General features: G+C 38.5%; 1 protein-coding gene and 1 non-coding gene across 3 annotated transcripts in view; one reads left to right on the forward strand and one right to left on the reverse strand.

The window, feature by feature from the left end:
- FTO (FTO alpha-ketoglutarate dependent dioxygenase) overlaps window positions 1–24098 on the reverse strand; it is a 406491-nt gene that overhangs the window by 367551 nt on the left and 14842 nt on the right. The gene's annotated exons all lie outside the window — the stretch shown is intronic.
- On the forward strand, window positions 960–1061 carry LOC122744879. The gene has a single exon (XR_006355216.1). It is a non-coding gene; the product is annotated as a U6 spliceosomal RNA (small nuclear RNA).

Genomic DNA, 24098 nt, shown 5'->3' on the forward strand with positions numbered 1-24098 from the left:
GGAAGTTTTTCCTGACAATTAAAGCTATCCAATGTGAAACAGACTCCTATGGATGGCAGTGAGTTCCCACTCATTGGTTATATTCTAGAGGGACTGTCTGTTCAGGAATGGATTGAATTATACAGCTGCTGAGGTCCCTCTGGGTTGTGAGAATCTGCACTCTTTCCACTTTACCAATTAGATAACAGGGACAATGGCAAGCATAAAAAGTCACACTAATGGTAAGTATTGAGACTAGTATTCAAACCCAGGTCTCCTGATTCCAAGGCCTACATCCTTTCTACTTTACCATGATGTCTACATTACCACATACATCATACAGCAGTTGTTTCTCTTTACTGACAGAGACAACAGGTGACACCATGAATACAAAGCAAAGCTGTAAATTCTATTCATGGCTTTTATATATCTTCCACTTTAAAGAGTTACCTTACAGAGCTACAAAACTCATATCACCTTGGCCTGTCTGCAGTTGCAGGATAAAAACTTCTATCTGTTCATCTAGCAACCATACAAAAGAATTTAATAAACAATTCTTAATTCAAACCAATCACTATAATTTAGCTGCACACACTAAGTATACAGCCAGGTAAGAGACTGTGCTTTTTCACTCTAGGAAGAATGAGCTACCATTTTGACAACTCTTTCCATTATGTGATTATATTATGTATGGTGGTTATCAATTTTGGTTTTTGATCATTGGGGCATAGTAGCATTCTTGTAAATAAACAAAGTTCCTGCTCATAGAAGCATAGAGATTAACTGGTTGGATAAGGAAAAGACGGAAACAATTCAAAAAAAGAGAGAGAATCAAAAAATTCTAAGAGGCTGTTGAAGTTTGGCTCAAAACCTGTGCTGACATATTCGAAATGGTTTGTTCATTGGGGAAGATGACCCCTTAAATGGATGTGTATTGCTTTCAAATTGTGATCTCATTTGCTTTCTCTACCATTTAGTTCTTGCTTCCGAAGCACATATACTAAAATTGGAATGATACAGAGAAGATTAGCATGGCCCCTGCGCAAGGATGACCGCAAATTCATGAAGCATTCTCTACCATTTAAAAAGTTTGTTAGCAGGAATGTGGTGGTCATCTTCCTTCATTTAAAAAAAAAAAGTCTTGGTTAGGAAATTCTCTGCTATCATACTAGAACTGATAACAGTATTGTCTTACTTTTTTCCTCTCTGAGCACATTTTTAAAAATTATTTTCTTATCTAATTAGGTTCTGATGAGTAATTTTAACATTTCCTCAAGTGCTCCAAAACAGAATTATGCACTTCATTATTGATTACAGGATCCTAGGACAATAGCATGATAGCTACAAGGGACCTCAGAGGCCCTTGGTATAACTCCTTCTATTTCACAAATTAGGAACTATGGCTGAGAGGCTAAGAGACTTGCTCGAGGTCATACAGGGAGTACTAAAGCTGGAATTCAAAGTCTGGTCTCCTAATTCCAAATCCATCACTCTTTCCACTATACCTTGCTCTTTGTTTTTGTATAGTCTGAGCCTTCTTTGAAAACAATCCTTTTCTGGTGAATTTTCCATTAAATTACTGCTTCTCATTTGGTTAAAGTAAGGCAATGCACTGACATTGAGTAAAATATTCACATGGGCAACTTAAGAGGCAATTCTCAGCCAACATCTTGTATAAAATAGCACCGAATGTTGCCAGGTCAGACATAAGAAAAATGTATCCCTTATTCTGAGATACCCTGAGCTGTCACTCAGAACATTTTCTGAAGCTCTTCCCAAAGATTCATGTTTCAGGTTCGTAAGTGAATCCATGCAATTACCTTTTCAAAAGCCCTAAATTCTACAACAGCTGAAAATAACCCTAAATCACCTTTCCCTTACTTCCCAGGGTTTTCTTATTCTGTTCTCAGAGGCAACTGAGTCTATAATGCTGAGGAGGAAAACCTCCTGCTTCGAGGTATGACTTGTGTCTCCTGCTTTCGAAGGCCCAAATCACAGCACATAAATTCCACAAGCAGCTTTCGTCTCAGATTACACTTCAGAGAATACTGCTATGTCACAGTTAAACTCTAGCTAGGTCAAGAATCCTGACTCCAAAAGAGACTGGGGAGTAGAGACAGACTGAAAGAGATAGCATCTCTCAGCTCTGAGGCCACAAGGCACTACCAGAAGGGTTCCCTTCCTCAGACACCAGGCATTCAAACAATAAGTACAGCTCTGAAATGTCTTCAAATCTCTCATTTGGAAGCTATGCTCCTGTTTCTTTCCTCCCTTCCTCCCTCCTCCCATTATCACTCCCCCATCCCAGTACACTTTATCAGGAGCCAGAAATGTCAAACACTCCTATGGTAAACAGATATAGGCTCGTCTTTTTTTATTTTCATACCTGCTGATACTATGAGAGGTGACAATGTAATCTGCCTCAGGCACCTCTCTCTCCATCCAAACCAGGCAGGTCATTTTCTTTTTATCAAAAAGGAGAGTAGGTCATCACATTTTAGTGCATGTTGACACCATCACGAGTAAAAGCAAGATAAGAAATCATTGCCCTTAAGGTGCCTTAACCTCTACTTTGCTTACTACAGATATTTCACAACTACTACACTGAAGTCAAAATAGAGAAGAGGTTGGAATCCACACTTCCTAAACCACAGGGATTTCAGATAAGCTGCTGACAAAGTACAAGAATAAAGGTGACTTGGTCTTCTTTTTTAATGTAGATTTATAGATATATGCACATACATACACACACACACATATATATATATACACATATATTTGACTTGTTTTTTCAATAGTCATTTCCAATTAAGTAAATCAAGCTATCAACCTCTACTGAGAATAAACAACATTCCACACCCATAATCAACTCCCCACTCTCCACCACCTCCTCCCTACCCCCCCCTGCCCCACTTCTTAGAGGCCAAGATTGCATATTACAATCACACAGCATTCCATTTTATTTTATTATTCTTTTCATCAACATTTTTGTAGTTAATGTTATCCCTGTTTCAATTTGGCTAAAATGTGTGTTTCACTTGCAAAGAGGTAGCATTTGAACTATGGACCAAAGACTTCTCAAATGTCAACAAAGAAGTACAGCCAGGACAAGTGCACTCTGCACACATGGGGAAAGGTGAAGGGAAGAGAATAAGCACTTATATAGTACCTACTGTGAGCCAGGTACTGTGCTAAGTGCTTTTTTAAAAAATTATCTCATTTGGTCCTCAGAACAACCCTATGAGGTCAGCACTATTCTTCTTTTATAGATAAGGAAACTGAGGGAAAGAGAGGTTAAAGTGATTTGTCCAAGGTTACACAGCTAGTAAAAGTATCTGAGGCTGTATCTGGACTCAGGTCTTCCTTCGTGCCCAGAGCGCCACCCACCGTGCCACCAATTGCTTTTAATGTACCCAGAAACTGCAGAAGTGAGCTGAGAGATTTATTACAGTTTTCATATAAATGATTCACTTGATCCTCCAGTAGCATGAACCTCTTTTTCTTAAATGTTCACAGCCCCACTTTCCTCTGTCCTGTCCAGAGTTGGAGAATCCTCCATTTCTCTGGAATCCTCCCATTTCTGAAATCTCAAATTTTACTCATTCAGCCAACCTGGAAGAATTAAAGGCACAATACTTCAGAAGTTAATCAATACTGTCCTACAAGGCACTATGAACAATGCATAACATCAAAATATACTGTTCCACCTTATCCCTCCCTTCCCCTCAGTCAGAGCACAGGAAATAGAGCTTTAGATTTACCTACCTCAATGATGTGAATGAAATCAAAGCAATTTGCCTAGGAAGCAGAATCAATTTCTTGCTTAAAAAAAAAAAATACGTTGCTGTAGTTGACTCAAAAAACATCATCAGAAGGAGTTTTCAAAAGCAATATAACTGTTTTATCAAAGGATATTTAGTAAAGGTATAGAGTTCTGTTCTTATCGTTCAATGGTTTTGGTTGTATTTTACTCTTCATGACCCTACTTGGCAAAGATACTGGAGTGGTTTCCATTTATTTCTCCAGTTCATTTTACAAATGAGAAAATGGAAGCAAACAGGGCTAAGTGACTTGCCCAGGGTCACACAGCTAATAAGTGTCTAAGGTGAGTCTTCCTGCTTTCAAGCTCAGCTCTCTATCCACTGTACCACCTACCTGCTTAGTACAAAATTCTCTGATTGGTACCTGTCACAATAGATCCTAAAGCAGTCTGTATAACAATAACATCTACCTCACAGGGTTGTTGGGAGGATCAGTTAAGCTAACATGGAAAATGCTTCAAAAACCTTAAGGAGTACTGTAAGTTACAGCTATTATTACACATCAATCATCCTTATCATTATTATTAACCTAGGTGGCACAGTGGACAGAGCACTGGGCCTGGAGTCAAAAAGACTCATCTTTCTGAGTTCAAATCTGGCTTCATATAATTATTAACATCTTCAACTCCTCATTCACACTTGCCCCCCATAGCCAACAACTGCCAAGTCATGTCACTTCTACCTTGTCAGCATACTTCATATACATCCCTTTGTCTCTACTCATGCAGCCAGCACCGTGGGGTCAACCCTCATCACCTCATACCTAGAATATTACAATAGCTGTGGGTCAGTCTCTCCCCCTCTAGTCCATCCTCCATTCAGCTACCAACGCACAGATCTAACCATCTTACTCCTCTACTCAATAAACTTCAGTGGCTCCCTATTGTTTCCAGGGCCAGATACAGAATCCTCTTTGGATTTTAAAGTCTTTTACAACCTGGGCCCTTCCTGCCTTTACAGTCTTGAGACACGTTATAGTCTTCATGTACTATGCCATCCAGTGACATCAGCCTTCTTGCTGTTCCTCACATACAACACTCCATTTCCCAATGTATCCCATGCCTGGAATGTTATCTCTCCTTGTCTCCACCTCTTGAGGCTTCCCTAGATTCTTCATGACTGAGCTCAAATACCTCCTTCTGCAAGAGGCCCTTCCTGATGTCTTCCTCCTCCATCTCCATTCTCTCTCCTCCCCCACACTGCCAGTTGTCGTCATCATCATCATTCTCCTCCTCCTCCCCTCCCCCCACTGCTAATGCTTGCTCTCTAAGAACATCTCCCATTTACACTCTATGTGTGTATGTGTGTTAATACGTACAGAGGTGTTTGCAGGCTGTCTAGATTAGAATGGGAGCTTCCTGAGGGCAGGAACCATGTTTCTGCTTTTCTTTGTATCCCCAGCACTTAGCACAGTACCTGGCACATAGTAAGCATTTAATAAATAATAATAAATAAAAACCATTTAATAAATGCTTACTGATGATGAGATGGACAACGTAGAGCTGACATTAGATGACTTTTTTTTAGGTTTACAAATTCTAAACCAAAAGTCTGGATAACTGAGCCAAAGTTTTCAATAAGAGCTTATTTCCCTTTCAAAATTCTTATGTTCAATAAAAATTCATTCCATTGCCTTTCCTAGATAATATCATAAGCCCCTAGTCCCTGGACATCTATTAAGACAAAATGGGATACTGGTCCACAAGTGATCATCTTTGTCAAATATTATCATGTAATAAGATTGGCGACTTTCCTTTGATTATTTCCATTAGGAAAAATCTACATAACTCCTCTACCATTAAACCTGTTGTTATTAGAGTCATAAAGAGCTCTGGGCTTGAAGTCAGAAGACATCTGGGTTTGAATTCTATCTCTGACACCTGCCATGTGAGCATGGCCAAGTCACTAACCTCTTTGAGCCTCATTTTGCGCATGTGTAAAAATGGAGATGACCAGTCCTCTACTATTTAACTCACAAGATAGTTGTAAGTATCAAATGAGATGACCTATGTAAAGCATTTTGTGAACCTTAGAGTTCTATATGTCATTAATGGAATATCCTCAAAGAAAGTGGACAAAGCAGTGACTAAAACCTTCATGTATTTGAAGACCAGTATTATGTTACTCTCAACTTTCTTTTCAAGATCTATGCTATTTATGCTGAGGTCTAGAAGTAAGCAAAAACCATGAATATCAACCTCGACTTTCCCGTATCTGAACAACTGATATCAAACCACATCTGAAATGGCTATGATTTTTTAAATGACTATGATTTTTATCAGTGTCAATTAAACTTTCTCTTTCTCTTGGGAACCAAAATAACCTGAAATAAGATAATAATCACCAGCACCCCCTCTTTGGTCATGTTAAATTTACCCCCTGCTTCACAAATCACACACTGACCTCCCCTCTCTTATGTTACATTACATAAAATACAAAAGGAACATTCCTTCTTGACAGCTAACCTCAGACACCACTGGCCTAGCCTCCAGTCACTTACCTTGCTGGCTGAAAGCTGATAGGATATACAAGACAAGCCTGAGAGTTTAACTGGCAGAGCTGTTCAGATCTAAATTGTGCTATTTGAAACTTGGACCACAGGAGACAGTTCACTTTTTTCACCCTGGCAACAGATTCAACCTCTTGGCCCTAGGAAAGTCATCTGAATATATTTAACCAAAAAAATATAAAAAGAGAAAGAAGAGAAAAAATGTCTTCCTATCTTCTGATTGAAGTTATATTCAGCTCTCTGATTTTTTTATGCACATTTGATCATCCTGTTGACAGCCTTGGAAGTTAAGTAATATGGGCTGCTGCACATAGGTTTCAAACCTTGATGGAAGCCAATGGCAGGCTCCCTTTGACAGTCAAATAATGACAAGCACGTTGCAGGCCAATGCCCGTCATTCATGAACATCTCCAACCTGCTCCAACAGCAGCACAGCGACTAAGTAGAAGGTCAAAGGTTAAGCTCCAAGAAGACAGCAATGAAGGGCAACTGTCATGCACCACTGCATAGTGTGAGGCAGCAAGGAGTGGTTGTCTCCTGAAGAACATGCAAAATGTTCTCATTCTGTCCAGACAGAGACATATCTGAAGGTCCTAAATGAGACCATTGCCAATTCATGAAGAGCCAAACTGACAGCATGCCATTCAAGCTGTCTTGTATTTTACTTTTTTTCTGTTTCAAATCACAAATGCATGCAAAGTATACAGTTAAAGGATAAGTCTTCAGCCACTGTGTTTAAGTATGCTACACTTAGACACATATGTACTAAGCTCTTCAGAAGGAAAAAAATGTTAAGGAAAGTTTAATCAGTTTTCTTACTACCTGTAATAAAGCATAACCCTAAACAGCACACAAGATACAGGATTGCATTATCTAGATAAGTCCTGTTTTTCTAAAATAGCAAAACCTAAAGATTAGGTCGTTATGGAAAAATAGAGTTAAAATTTGGATTTACTTCCACATTAATATAATACACAAGAATATAAACAACTCTAATGTAGATATATTTGATAAATTTTAATATGAGTAAAAAGTCTTTTTTAAAATGGTTCATCCAAATAGTTGTTTGTTTTTCAGTCGTTCGATCGCATCCAACTCTTTGTGACCCCATGGACCAGGGCAAACACCAGGCCCTTCTACCCTGCACTATCTCTCAAAGTCTTTTCAAGTTGATATCCATTGTTTCCATGACACTAGGTAGCCATCTCATCCTCTGCCAGCTGCTTTTCTTTTTGCCTTCCATCTTTCCCAACATCAGGATCAAGTAGTCAGACTGGCTGTAAAATTATAGAGTAGAAAGCACCTTGCTGGAAAGGACCCTGGGAATAAATTATTCTGATACCTTCAGTTTGCTGACAGGGAAATAAAGTTTAGCAGTGAAGTGACTTGCCCAAGGTTGAATAGCTATAAAATTTCAGACCTAGGCCTAGAATTCAGGTGTTCTGACTAAATCCAGTGATTCTTTCACTCTTCCTAATTTCCTTATTTCTGGTGAAAATGCCACCACTCTTCCCATTACCCATGCATTCAACCAGGGAATCACTTGATTCTTTCCTCTCCCCCATCTCCTCTTCAATTTGCTCTCCTTCATCCACCATTTCCCAAATCTTTTCAATTCTACCTCCTCATTTCTCATTTCCTTCCCCTTCTCTCAACTCACATAGCCACTACCTGAGTCCAGGCCTTTATTAGCTGTCCAGGGACTACTGAAATAGCCTTCTGATCAGTCTTCCTGCCTCTAGCCTCTCTCCTCTCCAATCCATCCACACAGCTGTCATAAAACTCAAGTACAGACCACACTGTTTCCTCACTTAAGAAACTCCGTATTATCATAAGAATAAAATACAAACTCTTCTTGCCATTTAAAGCCCTTCACAATCTGGTTCCCATTTACCTCTTTAAACGGATGACACAGTACTACGTTTCACACACTCCATGTTCTGACCTGCCTACTTACTGTTCCTCATATACAACATTCCATCTCACATCTCCATACCTTTACACAAGGTAGTTCCTCAGCCTGGAGCCCTCTTCATACTCACCACTTAAAATTCCAAGCTTCCTTCAAAGCTTCACTTTACCTGATCATAACCTTTCATCATCCCATCTTTCCCTATGCCTTACAACTTCAAAGCCAGTCCTACTTCCTCACCATGACCTCCATTTCCTCTGCCCCCTCAGTTCTTTTCCAGGCTATCACTCCTGCACTGGCTGCACTCCACCAATAACTCCACTTCTCCCTAATAAAAATTACTATCCTACTTTTCACAGTGGCTGTAACAAATTTTCTTGTCTCTCCTCATGCCTCCCATGGCACCTCCTTCCCCATCTCTCTGTTATGGGCCTTAATTCATTCTTCACCCCCCAAAAATGGAAGCCATTAGCCAAGAGGTCCCTCTTCTCCCCTTCTCCTCACACCACATTACCTCATATTCCATCACTAAAACATTTCTTAGTATATCCTCCTTCACTCCAGGCTCTGATGAAGAGGTGGCCCCTTCTGCAGAAGCCAATACCTCTATATGTGCCCATGACCTCATCTCCTCCCATCTTCTCCAATAAATTATCCTCCATTATCATCTCCATTCTCTAAATTCAATTTTCCCTATATACTGGTTCATTCATTACTTCCTATGAACACATCTAAGTCTCCCTACCATTTTAAAAAGGTCTACCTACCTACCAACCCCTTTAAGCTACTGTTCTAAAAAGTTTTCTACTCATTGTCTCTCCTTCCTCTTTTCTCACTCTCTTCTAAAACTTCTGCAATCTGGATTCTGCCTATATCTTTCAACTGAAACTGCTCTCTCCAAAGTTACTAATGGTTTCTTAATTGCCATTTCTAATAGCCTTTTCTCATTCCTCATCCTTACTGACCTCTCTGAAGCATTTGGCACTGTTGATCACTTTCTCTTCCTGGATACTCTTTCCTCTCTAATTTTCATGACGCTGCTGTCTTGTGTCTGTCAGACCATTCATTCTCAGTCTCCTTTGCTGGTTCTTCATATCATACCCACTAACCATGGCTGTCACTCAAGGTTCTATCCAAAGCCACTTTTCTTTCCCCTGTGTATTATATCATATGGTGATCCCAGTTCACATGGGGTTCAATTTTCATTGCTATGCAGATGATTCCCAGATATATGTCCAGCCCTAGTCTCTCTTCTAAACTACAGTCACACATTACCAACCGCCTTTGGACACCCTGAAATGGACTGAGTGAGCATCTCAAACTCAACACGGCCACAAAAAACTCATTATTTTTCCCTTCAAATTCTCTCTTCCTCCAAACTTTACTATCACTGTCAAGGGTACTATCTTCCCAGTCACCCATGCTCACCACCTTGATGTTACCCTACACTCCTTACTCTCATTCACTCCACTTATCCAATCTGATGTCATATTTTGTCATTTCTCCCTTCACATTTCTTTGTCTCTCTGCTCTCATAACCACCATCTTAGTTCAAACCCTCATCACCTCTCACCTGGACGACTGCAATAGCCTTCAAATTGATCCTACCAATTCAAGTGTCTTTCCATTCATCTGCCAAAGTGATTTTCCTAAAAGGAGTCATGACATGTCACTTCCCTATATACTCAATATACTCAAATACCTCCCTATTGCCGGACCTCTTATACTTTATTCTCCTAAACACACTCTCAAATATAGCTAGACTGGCCTACTTGCTATTCTTCTCACACAACACTCCACCTCTCTGCCACAGGCCTTTTTTTACTGGCTTTCATCCAAATCTGAAATGGTCTCCCTCCTCACTTGCACCTCTCCATTTTCTTCCTGGCAATTCTTCAAAATCATTTAAATACTACCTTCTTCAGGAGTTCTTTCCTGATCCCCACAGTTTCTAATCTACTCCCCTCCCATATTATTTTATATCTAACTCTAGAAATATTTTGCACCTACCTGGTTACTTATATGTTGCTTTCCCACATTAGAAATGTGAGCTGTTTTCATTCCTTTGAAAATCCATATGGGGGTGGCTAGGTGGCATAGTGAATAAAGCACCGGCCCTGGATTCAGGAGTACGTGAGTTCAAATCCAGCCTCAGACACTTGACACTTACTAGCTATGTGACCCTGGGCAAGTCACTTAACCCCCACTGCCCCGCAAAAAAAAAAAAAAAGAAAAAGAAAATCCATAGCAGAGCACAATGCCTGACAAGTGGTAAATGCTTAACAAATGCTACCTTCTACACAAGGGTTCTCCTGATTTCCCATCCCTACCCCCAACTGCTTGTAGCCTTGCTCCAGAATTTACTTTATGTTTACTTTTTATGTATCTTATATTTGCTTGGATGTGTACATGTTTCTTCCTAATAAATGTAAGTTCCTTGAGAACAAATATTGTTTCTTTCCTGTTTTGTATTCAATTACAGATTAATAATACAGACTAGTAAAATACATACAGATAATTATGATACACTTATTTTGATTAATTATGATATACCTATTTTCTAAATGCACTTGCAAACAAAAGTTTTAAAATAATTTATGGATATAAAGCAATTACCTACTTTAACATAAAGCCACAGTGAAATACTGCATGCAGTTCTGGTCACTAAAATTCAAGAAAGATATAGTTATGACATATATTAGTATGGTTAAACATTAATTTGTTTACCAAACCCTGGTATATTAGAACAGGGAGTACTTCTCCCACTTTGAAACCTGAATGAAGAGAGATATACCTACAACAAATAAAAGGAAGTGTTACTTTTTTAAAAAATGTTCTTATTGATACTTTTTCCTTTTATATCTATAACTATCTAACTGTGTATCTATCTACCCTTCCATCCCCTCTCCAAAGGGTCATCCCTTGTACCAAAGGAAAAAGAAAAAAATAAAGCAATTCAGCCAAGCTAACCAAAGCATTAGCTACATTTTACAGTATATCCAAAGTTCTATACCCAGAGCCCCCAACTCTACTAAGAAGGGAGAGAGGTACATTTCTTTCTCTCTTCTTCAGGAGTCAAACTATTTTGTTGCTGTTCTTTCCAGTTCCATTGTTGTAGTCAACACGTATATAATTTGTTCTGGTTCTAATTCCTACACTTTGCATCAATCATATGTCTTCTGATGCCTCTCTGTATTCTTCAAGTACTATTTTATTCATCATCTAGTAAACCTGTGACAACTATAACAGGTAGTAAAGGTTATAAATACTAACAATGTATGTGTACACTGTGAGGACAGATACCTTGTCATATTCATCACTCTTTCTCCCCTAAGAGCCTAGCACAGTAAATACTTACTTTTTATTGATTGTTAACTTCAAAAAAGGCTTTTAGTGCCACACCCCTCACTGCCATTTTAGAGATAAGGAAACTAAGGGTCAGAGAAGTAACTTGATCTGTTAATTAGTGGTGCCAGAATTCACACCTAGGTCTGTGGATTACTAATCCACTATTCTTTTCAGCACACCTAACCAACATTGTTAAGTAACACTTGTTACAGGTAGTAAAGATATGAGAGCAGACACTTTATCTTATCAGTCTTTTTTTCCTAAGAGCCTGGCATAGTAGATTTTTATTGCCTTAGTTAACATTGTTAGTCTTTGGGAAAGCAAACTAGGCCATCTTTTGCCTCCATTCTTACCTAGCCTTTAATTACTGAATGACAAACTGAGACCTGGGGAGAGAATGAGGCTAATGACTTTGCACAGCTCTACCTCACTCAAATTCAATTTACTTGCAAATCACCCTCCTGATGTCATTCGTCTTCTTTAAGAACAAAGGACAGGGGCGGCTAAGTGGCACAGTGGATAGAGCACCGGCCCTGGAGTCAGGAGGACCTGAGTTCAAAATCCAACCTCAGACACTTGACACTTTAACTAGATGTGTGACCCTGGGAAAGTCACTTAACCCCAATTGCCTCACCAAAAAAACAAACAAACAAACAAACAAAAAAAAAAAGAACAAAGGACAAACACCAACATTGCTCTTTATTACCTTTACTACCTGTAACTCCTAATCTCTGAAGGATGATGCCATGGAGGACAAATTACAGATGCAACTAGATAAGCATTTCTTATATGTAATAGTACCTGATTCCTAGGACTATAAGCATAGATTGAAAAGAAGTTTTCTGCCTTTTCCATGTGCCCAGATTGATAATCTCCAATTCTATATTTTGTTCAGATTATATCTGTTCAACATCAAAAATAAATTCATCAAAATCCCAACAGTAACATATCAGTGTGAGAGCCATATTCTGGCTCCCCAGAGGGAAGGAATATAAGGCAATTTAATACAGTATTAAGAGTTCTGGGCGGGGGGGAAGAGTTCTGGATTTGTAGTCAAAAGATGTAGGTTCAAATCCTAACTCTACTACTTGCTTACTACCTATGTGACTTTGCCAAGTTACTTAACCTCTTACAAGTCTCAGTTCCTCTTTTGTAAAATGAGGTGGTTAGAATATATGGCCTCTAAGGCTCTAACTAGCTCAGATCTATGATCTTATAATCTTAGATAGTGGTGAACTTATTTCTGTTCTCACAAATGGTCTGAGGGAAAAGCCACAGCCTAGGAACTAGTCCTGAAAATGGATCCTCATTCCATCTTTAGTATGAGTTCCCAACAACTACTCCAGATGACCCTGTCCTTGGTGCTGAAGCCAGATAAAATGTCATCAGATTTAAATAATTGGTTCTTTGCCTGATTCCCAGCATTCCCATGGCATTTCTGCAATGTATTAAGGGCAGCAGTGTATTCACAATAATTTAAAACAATCAGATAAATCAGCATGCTAAATGTTCCAAAAAATCTCAGAAAAGTTTGTTGCGCACTCCTCTGAGTAGAGAAACTAGAAAGGACAAAGCTCTTATCTCTCATCTTATAAGGTGAAAAAAATGCTACTATAAAGCTTCATTAATATGCCTAGGTGCTTTGAGATCTTCAGTTGAAAGTTTCTATTGCTTCTACCTTTAGATGAACAAAACCCAGTAAAGCTCATTTTACCATATTCATTGTGTCCTCTCCTATTCAACACAGGGAATACCAGTTGCCTTCGGGTCATGAAATAATACTAAAAACTTTATAATCATTCATTGATTTAGTTTTCAGCATAGTATATCATTTGAATCCAATGGGAGCATAAAGAGCTATTTGTGAGGTCAACCACAGTACAGACAGATGCTGACACACTATCGATGGCAAGGTGGAAAGAAATTGCTAAATACAGCAGATCAATACCTCGTTTCACTGTTACAGCCTTCTGCAGACATAAAATATATATCTTTACAGCTACGAAAATAATAATAATGAAAGTGGGAGATAAATGCTTCCCTCAAGGTAAACTATTTGATTAGCTGAGGGCAAAGGTGACAGCAGCAGTTACACTAAAGTAACTTTACAGTCTTAAATAAAAACAGGAGGAAGAACAGCAGATGAAATGGCAAAATGAATCTGGTCAAGTATGTGGTATAGATATAACTCTTTTAGAAAACCCAGGGATGAGTATAGGGTAACAAAAATTCAAGATTTTCCTGAAGACTATCGACACATAGTGTTCATGCTTTCCAATCTACTATATGGTGTTTATCCTAGCATTTTTCCAAACAAAGTATTTTGGTATTTTGTATTGCACAGCAAGAGACTGTGAATAAGCAATTTAACTCTAAAGCCCAAAAACCTCAACATGAATTCTTTTTTTTTTTTCATTAAACAAGTAATTACTGAGTTCTACACGTGTAGCAATCACTGTGCTAGGCCCTATAATGAATTTAAAAGAAGCACATGACATACCTTTAAGTAATCTTAGATAAACTTGTCACGTGAAATCATTACAGAACCTGAAAGTATATATGATAGTGAAATGCTAGTTTAAATACACTTTGGTGGTATTCTTGTCTACTTCTACAACTTCAAGTATCAATTCTGTGCATATGACATCCAAATAGAAATTCCTTAAGCAAAACTCTCTTTTAAGCACCACTTCCAACTGTTTACTAGAAACCAGTTTCTCTTCATTTCCTTTCTGGTGGTCCCATCAGTATCACAGCTACCCAGGCCTAAATCCTCAAACTCATTTTTTACTTCTCCCTTCTCCCCCCACCCCCCATATCCAATGAGGTTGCCAAATCCAATGGATTTTCCCTCTCCAACATCTCTTCAATATTCGTACCTTCTTTTTCATTCCAGCTGCTATCACCCTAGTTTACACTCGCATTACCCTACTTGTAGACCGCTGCAAAAATCTATTCTCCAGTCTCTGGGATTCCAATCTCTTGTGGCCTCTCTAATCTAATGCATCCAATACTCCCAGATTCACCTTACTAAAGCTTAATCCTGATCATGGCATTTCCTGCTCAAAAACTTTCCCTATTATCTAGTGAATCATCTAAATTCCTCTGGATGGCATGTAAGGCCCTCCACTATATGGTCCAAATTATTTTTCTAGCCTTCCCTTCCTTCCACTTCTTCCCTATTTATACTCAATCTACTCCCCAGCCAAATTGAACTATTCACATGTCCTTGAACAGATCCTGTGCTTTCCTGCATTTGTGTCTTTGCTCATGCTGCTCCCTCCACCTGTTTCCCATGGCTGAATTCAAATGCCATCTCCTCTAGGAAGTCTATCCTAATTAAACCACAACTGGATGTAACATCTTCTTTCTCTTACCTTCTCCAGTACACCTCTTTTTTTGTGACCTCACACTTTCTATCTTATACTATTTATGTACTTCGCTCCTCCCCTCCTGATAGAGAATATGCTGCTTGAGGGCAGGGACTTCATCTTATTCATGTACACTCAAAAACACTGAACGCATAGGTACCTGGCACACAGCCAGCATTCAGTGAATATTTATTTCAATTAATTCAACTACATAGTCCCTTGGGTCTTTCTTTTATACTAATTTATTTGGATGGCCTAAAGAGGCAACTGTCAAAAGGAAGTCCAGGTACTGGAAAAACATTGAAGGTAAAATGTAAATGCAAGGCATGAATTGGAAGATCCCAAATAAAAACACATGTGTGTAGCTATAAGTGAAAAAAAATTTTGGTTCACTGTCATTTTTTTTTAACTGCTTGCCTATATTTTTTTTTTAAACCTGAGAGGGTTCATCCTTCCTGCAAAGCTATATCTCTGTATATGTGACAGCAGAGGTCTTTCCTGTAGATTCCACAGCATGGAGTCTTGTGAGTATGTGAGACCTTAAAATCCCTTTTAAGAAGAGGATACATGTGCTGTACATGACTGTAAAAAAAGCCTCAAGGAACCAACTATTGGCAAGTCCATCATGTGCCAAAAAGCTGGAATATCCTGAAAAGTCAAAGTGTACATCAAGAATAGGAAGCAGAAAACATCTCAGATGAAAATTAAAAAAAAAAAAAAAACAGTGAGACTATACCTCTTCTGTCCATGGAAGTTAGTGCTTCCTGTCAGTATGTGCCATATATAAGAGAGACCAAAAGTAGCTATATAGCACATTCACCAAAACTGGTCAGCTGTAGTTTTTCTTAATAAAAATTAATACAAGGACACAAGAGTGAGTATATGGTATTACTTCTATGCCCAGGAAGCACAAGAATTTGCTGTCAAGTTGTTCTTGAAGACGAGTGAGACTGGGCACTCTGCTCACCTTGACAGAGCTGAACATAGCACTTGCCACAGTCATCCTCACTCTGGCTCTAATCTTCAATCTCTATCTACAGATTGCTTCCCTCTAGCCTACAAATGTGTCCAAGTCTTCCCCATTCCTTCCACCTGCCTTTGAATATCTCTCCTTCCTTTCACAGCCAAGCTCAAAGAAAAAGCGTTATGTTGGGGGCAGCCAGGTGGCACAGTGGATAAAGCACTGGCCCTGGATTAAGGAGGACCTGAGTTCAAATGCGACCTCAGACACTTGACACTTACTAGCTGTGTGACCCTGGGCAAGTCACTTAACCCTCATTGCCCTGCAGGAGAAAAATATTAAAAGGCAGAAGCTTGTTCTGGCTGGAGCTTCTGCATGGTACATTCTTCATGCTGCAAGAGTAATCAGCCAGAGAGATAAGGAATAGCTGGAACTATAGCAAGAAGCCAATGTGTGAAACATTCTACTAAGCCTAAGGGAAAGAGCCTAACAGTCAGCTAAGGCCAGTTATCTACCTACCTACCCCTTCCCTGCCATTAGTCACTTGGGATAGAGCCTGAGGCCAGTGAAACATGAATTTCCAGTGTAAGAAGAGGCTGAGAGAGCTGAGGCCCAAAATCCAGTCAAAGAAGAAGAATTCAGAAGGTGAGCAAAAAGAAAATACAAAGGTGAAAAGGCTTAAATTACTAAAGATTTTAGGAGGAAGAAAAATCAGTTAAAAACCTTGAGCATAAATAAGCAAATGAACTGGCAGGGAATGTATTAAAAACAGAAGGAGGGGCAGCTAGGTGGCACAGTGGATAGAGCACCAGCCCTGGAGTCAGGAGTACCTCAGTTCAAATCCAGCCTCAGACACTTAACACTTACTAGCTGTGTGACCCTGGGCAGGTCTCTTAACCCCAACTGCCTCACTAAAAAAACAAAAAGAAAAAAAAACAGAAGGAAACACAGCCCCCAGGTCAACTAAACAAGTTGAGGTATCTATGAATAAATATAGCAATACAAAAAAATAAAAGAATCAACACTTGATAAGGCAGGAGACCCTGTGGATTCCCAAGAGTACAGAGAACAATAGCAGGATATTCCCAAATGCCATAAAAGAGAAATGAGAACTGTGAAAGTAAATGGAAGGTAATCTTGGAAAGAGGGCACTACTAGCTATGGACACTCAGAAATTCCACCTGGAGCAAGTGGTATTTGAGCTGAGTCTTGAAGGAGGTTGGAATTTATTTCCAAGAGGCAAAGGTGAAGAGGAAGAGTATTCCAGTACAGAGATGGGAGATGAAGCATTATGTGTGAAGAACTGCAAGTAGGCCAATATGCCTAACCCATAGAGTGTATAGGGATAAGTAGTGAGTAAGAAGACAAAAGCAGAAAGGGGGCAGTTTATGAAGAGCCTTAAATGCCAAGCATAGTGATCCTGGGGGTAATAAGGTAACCCCTGGAATTTAATAAGTAGGGTGAGGATAACATAGTCATCACACTGGCCACTGTGTGGAAAATGAACCAGAGGTGGGAGAAACTTACAGCAAGGAGAAAATTAGGAGACTATTGTAATAGTCTAAGTGAGGAATAATAAGAATCTGAACTCTAGGGTGGTGGCCCTGCAAGTGGAAAGAAAAGGGCATATGAGGGAAATGTTGTACAAAAAAAATGTTATGAGATTTGTTAACTCATTAGTTAAGTGAGATGGAGCAATGCAGAAGTCAAAGTTGACTCCATGGTTGTAAATCTAGGTGCCTGGAAGGATGGTGGTATCCTTAACAGACATAGTAAAATTTATAATAAGCTCAATGTTGAACATTTTGAGTTGGTTATGTCTATGGGACATCCAGTTCACCCAGATGATGCAAGCCTAGTGCTTGGGAGAGAGACTAGGGTTGGACATAAGACATATGGGAATCAACTGCATAGAGATAATAACAAAATTTACGATAACTTTTGAGATCGAGTAAGAGCACAGAAAGAATGGAACAGCTAGGTGGCACAATGGATAGAACACCAGCCCTGGATTCAGGAGTTCAAATCCGGCCTCAGACACTTAACACTTACTAGCTGTGTGACCCTGGGCAAGTCACTTAACCCCAATTGCCTCACAAAAAAAAAAAAAAAAGCACAGAAAAAAAACCAAACCTTAAAGGACCAGGACAGAGCCTTAGAGGATACTCACAAGTAGCATGTGAAAGAAATGAAGATTCACCTAAGGAGACTGAGAAAGAAAAGTCAGACAGGCAAGAGACCCAGCAAAGAGCAGTTATAAAAACCCAGAGAGGAGAGAGAATATCCGCAAGAAAAGAAGGTGGTCAGCACAACAGTGTCACATGTTACAGACATAAAGAAGGAAATAGATTGAGAATGATGAGATTTGCAATGAATAGGGCACTAGTAACTTGGGAGAGAATTGTTTCAATTGAATGATGCAGCTGTAATCCAAACTGCAGAAGTCTGAGAAGAGGAAATAGAGGCAATATCAGTAGATAACTTTTTCAAGTAGTTTTGCTGAAAAGATGAGGAGAGATAGAGAACAACTAGTAGGGAAGGTAGGATCTATTAAGGGTTTGTGTTTATATTTATGTTTGTGTATGTGTTATGGATAGGAAAACATGGGTATTTTTGTAGGCAAAAAGGAGTGAATCAGGTGAAAGAGACAAAATGAAGATAGAGTGTAGAAAAAAAAGGAAGTGTAGAGATAAGTGTGGGAGCAAACTATTGGAGAAGAATGAGGAAGAGGAGGAGAGAAACGAGCTCCTGACAATATATCTCAATTTTTTTCCCAAAATATAATGTGAGGTCTTTAGCTGATCACGGGTGCAAGGGCTGTAACAGAAGATACAGGCTAACCCATATCACTGCCGTGTTCAATCAACTCCAGTGGCTCCCTAATAACTAGAATTAAAAATAGCTCTATTTGGCATTGAAAGCCTTTTATGAGCTACCTCCAACTTAGTTCTCCAGCCTTATTACAAATGACTTCCATTCATGCATGCTATAATCCAACTATTTCTCATACATGACACTCCTAGCTCCCTGCCTATGCACAGCCTACTTCCCCATGTTTAGAATGCACACTCTACTCACCTCTCCTTTTTAGAATCTCACATTTCCTTCTAATTTCAGATCAAGTATCACATTCTACATTAATCACTTCCTGATTCCTCCAGCTACATATGAATTCCTCTTCTCCAAAGAGATCACCTTATTTCCATATATACTTATAGACATGCATGTCATCTCCCCCAGGAGAATATAAGCTTTTCTAGGACAAGGGCTGATTCGGGGTTTGGGGGGGGGGGCTTTTGCCACTGTATCCCCATAGTTTGCCATCACACAGGAAGTAATTAAAAATACTTGTTGGTTGCCTGATTGACTGCCTTTTTCTCAGGTACTCTGAACTGAATTCTAACATCAAAACAAGTGAAGTGAAAAGAAAACTGCACATATCAAAATTGCACATTTGTGATGAAATGCCAGTGGCATGAAATCCTTGAAAAAAAGGAATATTCCTTGAGATAGTATTTTGTTAATAGAAGGCACTAAGAACTCAAATTAATTTCAATGACAAATCTTGGCCCCAGACAACATAAGATGAAACACACTTTCCTCCTCTGGTAGAGATGTGGGGAACTATGGAAACAATGTGCTACATATACTATCAGACCCAATTGTTTTGTTGGTAGGTTTTGCTTAACTGTTTTTCTCTGTTGTAAGAGAATAGAGAAGTTTGGTGAGAATAGAGAAGAGATGATGTAGAGCAGTGGTGTCAAACTCAAATAGAAAAACTGGCAACTAAACCTTAAGGATCCCTGTAGGCCACATATTGACTTAAGTTTTTAAATGTAATATTATCTATGTTTAATTGTATTTTTATTAATTTTGCTAACTATTTCCCAACTACATTTTAATCTGGTTCAGACTGCATTCAGGAGTGTGGAAGGTTGCATGCAGCCTGGTTGTATGATTGATTCCTCTGGTGTAGCGTATACAGGTAAAGAGCTATTTTATAAAAAGTGAGACATTAATGAAACTCTTTAAAAAAAGTTGTTCTGCAACATGAGACAAATGCTAAAAATCTCAATGACTACTGGATTTCTTAGTTAATTAATACTGACCTGAAAGGTGTCTGTCATTCCCATGGACTTTCCAGTTTTCAAAGAAGCAATAAGGATGGAATGTAATAATATAACTACTAATGTGCATTCTGTAACTGTTTTATATGACAATATTCTCCCTCTAGCAAGACTTGTAACTTCCTTTGAGGCAAGAACCATGTTATGTCCTTTTATATCTCCCACAGTACCTAGCACAGCAGACTGTAGTGATTTTTAATTTTTTTTCCTATTTCTTTGTGACTTTTCTCTACTCATCACCAGTTCATCTATCCAACAACAACAAAAGTTTGTCGATGTGGCCATGATACTGAAAAAGGGAAATAAGCCTTAACATTTTGCATTTAGCAAATTAAGTGATACTAAAAATCCTTTTAAATGATACTGAAGGGGCCTACTTGCAGGTGGCACAGTGGATAGCACCGGCCCTGGAGTCAGGAGGACCTGAGTTCAAATCCAGCCTCAGACACTTAACACTTACCAGCTGTGTGAACCTGGGTAAGTCACTTAACCCCAAGTGCCTCACCAAAAAAAAAAAAAAAAAAAAGATAGTGAAATACTACACTGAGGCAGCTAAATGTTTAGCAATCTTTAGTTGAAAAATAATCCCATATTACTGGGTTTTGTGGGAGGAAATCTGGCATAAATTCACACCTAAGTCAATTTATAAAGGACAAAAGTCCTTTGGAGTGCAATTGTAAATAATGCTAACAAGTACCTGGAAAGGAATAAGGTAATTAATTACATACATACAAGTAGGACAGTACTTCCTAGATAACAGAGAATATCAACAAGTGATCATTAAAAGACACTAAAGACACTTTTGATAAAGCAAAACTAGGTCCTTTGCATGATCATACTCTAAAACTTATAAACAATATCATGTTTATTGTTCAGGGGATATAATATTGAAAAAATCAAGCAATGAAGAAATTGGTTCAAGTCAACACTGAACTCAGCTTCCATTATATGAATTAACATGTCATGATAAGTGTTCTCATGTTTTGCTAACTTGGCCATAAAGCTGTTCAAGAGCAGGAATCAAAACTCTATTTTTTTTTCAATTCTTACTCCTCAAAATGACTGGTGGTAGTGTCTAGTACCCAGTAGTTGTGCAATGGAACAAATGTGAGTTACCTAATGAAAACCATTCTACTTTCACCAAAACTTCTTCCATTTCCATTATTATTCCTTGATAGTTTCATGTTTGATATCAACCCTGTGGTATTTTGGCTACTTCCTGGATACTTCTTTTTTCAATAATTTCTCCAACACTGTTAATGTAGAGGCTGTTTTGTAACTTTGAAATTTTTTCAACATTTGATTCAAGGATGCCTATGGTTTATCCTCTACTTGACTATTCCCATAGTCAAAGACTGCAGAGGTCTACACAAAACAATAGAAAGCTTCAAGACCAAATATTCACAGATATTTGTGGTGCAGTTACAAAGCAAACAAACTGACTTTTAACTTTTGCATGAAAATTAACCAACATTTTGTAGTCACACACATGTAACTGAAAACATAAATGAATGTGGTTGGCTTACTCTTTGTTCGAAGAAACACAACAGATGTAATAAACAGTCAGCACCATGGCTAGCAGTTATGGAGCCTCAGAAAAGCTGGCTGCTTCAGCACTGAAGAGATGGACAGTGCTAAGACTTTTGACTCTAAGGTAAGAGATATTAATAGACAAGTATGGGTAGAAAGGTAGAAAATGTTACTGGACATATTTGAGAAAGAGATGTTACTAGGGTCATTAGACCCTGTGGGTTAGTCTACTTGGGAGACCACAGGGAATCAGGCAGAGGAGAGCATATCTGTATTTCACTTTTCCTTTCCTTAATGCCTCATAGTAGTTCCTGGTACTATTCTCAAAGGGGGGGTGGGGGGGTGGGGCATAAAGTCCCAGTAAGGATTGAGTATAGAGAGAGTTCTCTCCGAGAAAACTTCAGGTACATTTCCAGCATCATGGCAATTCTGAAACTCCATTTGTTCATACCTAGTTCATTGTTTAAAGAGTCCAAAGGTAACATATGGATTAAAATGGACACTGTCCCCCTTCAAAGTTAAATTTGGAGATCATACATTTTATTCCAGGATACCAAGTGAATATTGTTCCCTACAAGTATCTTAGAAGATCACGCATTTATTCCAAAGATGCTGCCATTGCTAAAAACAATTTTGGAATTCTTGTAGAGCCAAAGGCACATTCTTTTAAATCTGTTCAAGGGTGGCAAATCCTCCAGCAAATTCTCAATCCTGAGAATGGATTTTGATATCTCAAAATATCCAGAAGTGACTGAAAACAAGATGTGGCAAAAAGACATAGTATTTAGGTCATGGAATATCATTTTTGGTGGTCCAAAGTGGTTGTAATTATGAATCAACGAGACTGGCCATCTTGTATTAACAAACAGCCTAACAAAGCATTACAGAATGTTCAACTCGAAGAGACCTTGGAGAGACCAACCCCCCCATTCTCAAATGAAAAAACTGAGGCTCAGAGACATCATACAGCTAGCTTGAGTAGCGACTGGAATCCAGATCTCCTAATTATCATTTAAATGATCCTTCCAATATAGCTCACAGCTAAAGGTGATTTGAAAATAATAGTTCCAAGCAATTTTAAGCAATGAAAGAAAAAAAAACCTTGACTGTTCATATTCCCTGTGATATAGCAATTCCACAACTGGGTTAATACACTAAAGAAGTTAATTACAGAAAGGAAGGTCTCATATGTACCAAAATACTTTTAAAAATACTATTTGTGGGGCAGCTAGGTGGCACAGTGGATAGAGCACCGGCCCTGGAGTTAGGAGGACCTGAGTTCAAATCCAGCCTCAGACACTTAACACTTACTGGCTATGTGACCCTGGGCAAGTCACTTAACCCCAATTGCCTCACCAAAAATAGTAATAATAATAATAATAATAATACTATTTGTAATATTAAAATGCCAGAAATAAATTATGTGCCCAACAATTGAAAAATGGCTGAAAAATTGCAGCTAATGGATGTAATAGAATATTATTGCACCATAAGGAATGATGAAATTGAAGAATTCAAAGAAATATGGGAAATTTTGTACAATATGCAGTGACAGCCTACATGCCAGGCTAACTCTAAGCAATGGGGATTCAAAGAAAGGCAAAAAACATCATCACTGCCTCCAGAAACTCACTTCTAAAGGCATAAAGAAAACATAAGCAAAAGAAAAATATGTGCAATGGCTACAATAATGCAATTGTTGCTGTTGTTGTTGTTTGTCCTTCATTCTCAAGGAGGACCATGACATCAAGGTGATGTCATGACTTGCCCTGAATTAGGCACTTAAATACATATATGTGAAATGAAATTTATCCTATTAATTTTGAAGAGAAGGCTTTGGTACACAAAAATAGAAACCTAGGAGAATTCCTAATATTCTCAATTTTGAATGCAAATAAAGGGGAGTCATCAATATGTACTTTTCTTAGAAATTATCTATTTCTCTTTCCAATCATCATAACTAACAAAAAAAGTTAAACTTCATTGTTAAACTAAATAAATATGTTGGTTTAGCATGCAGAATTCATCATAAGCTTTTCCAGATAACAATGCAAAAAAAAAAAAAAGAAAAAGAAAAAACAACCCACCTCTACTACTTCTAAGATTGTAGGATGAACCCTGCTTATAGGTTCAATCGACAAAGCACAACTGGTGCCTGAAATATAAATCAAAGTATCTCACATCCCTGGTACTTATTGACATTTGGTACCTTCACATTTCTAATATGTGCAAGATGTGCCTATTTTTATTTACAGCACAAACCACAGGCTGAATGTAAAACAAGATGCTTAATAAATCTAGAGGAACATAAAACACTGGAATAACTCAGACAGCAAGACAGACACTCACTCCTTAATTAAGTGGGTGATGTTCTGTTTAAAACAAAAAGACAACCCTGGGCTATAGCTAAGATTAAGCACTCAGTGTTGCGAAGGAAACTCCAACCATTTTCAGGGCAAAGGCTTTAAATCATGAAAAATAAACCATCTAATAGTCTGTATTCAATAGTAAGTAGACAGTCAGGACACAGACTGATTTGG

This window comes from Dromiciops gliroides, chromosome 2 (genome assembly GCF_019393635.1).
Source record: "Dromiciops gliroides isolate mDroGli1 chromosome 2, mDroGli1.pri, whole genome shotgun sequence".
Classification (NCBI taxonomy): Eukaryota; Metazoa; Chordata; class Mammalia; order Microbiotheria; family Microbiotheriidae; genus Dromiciops; species Dromiciops gliroides.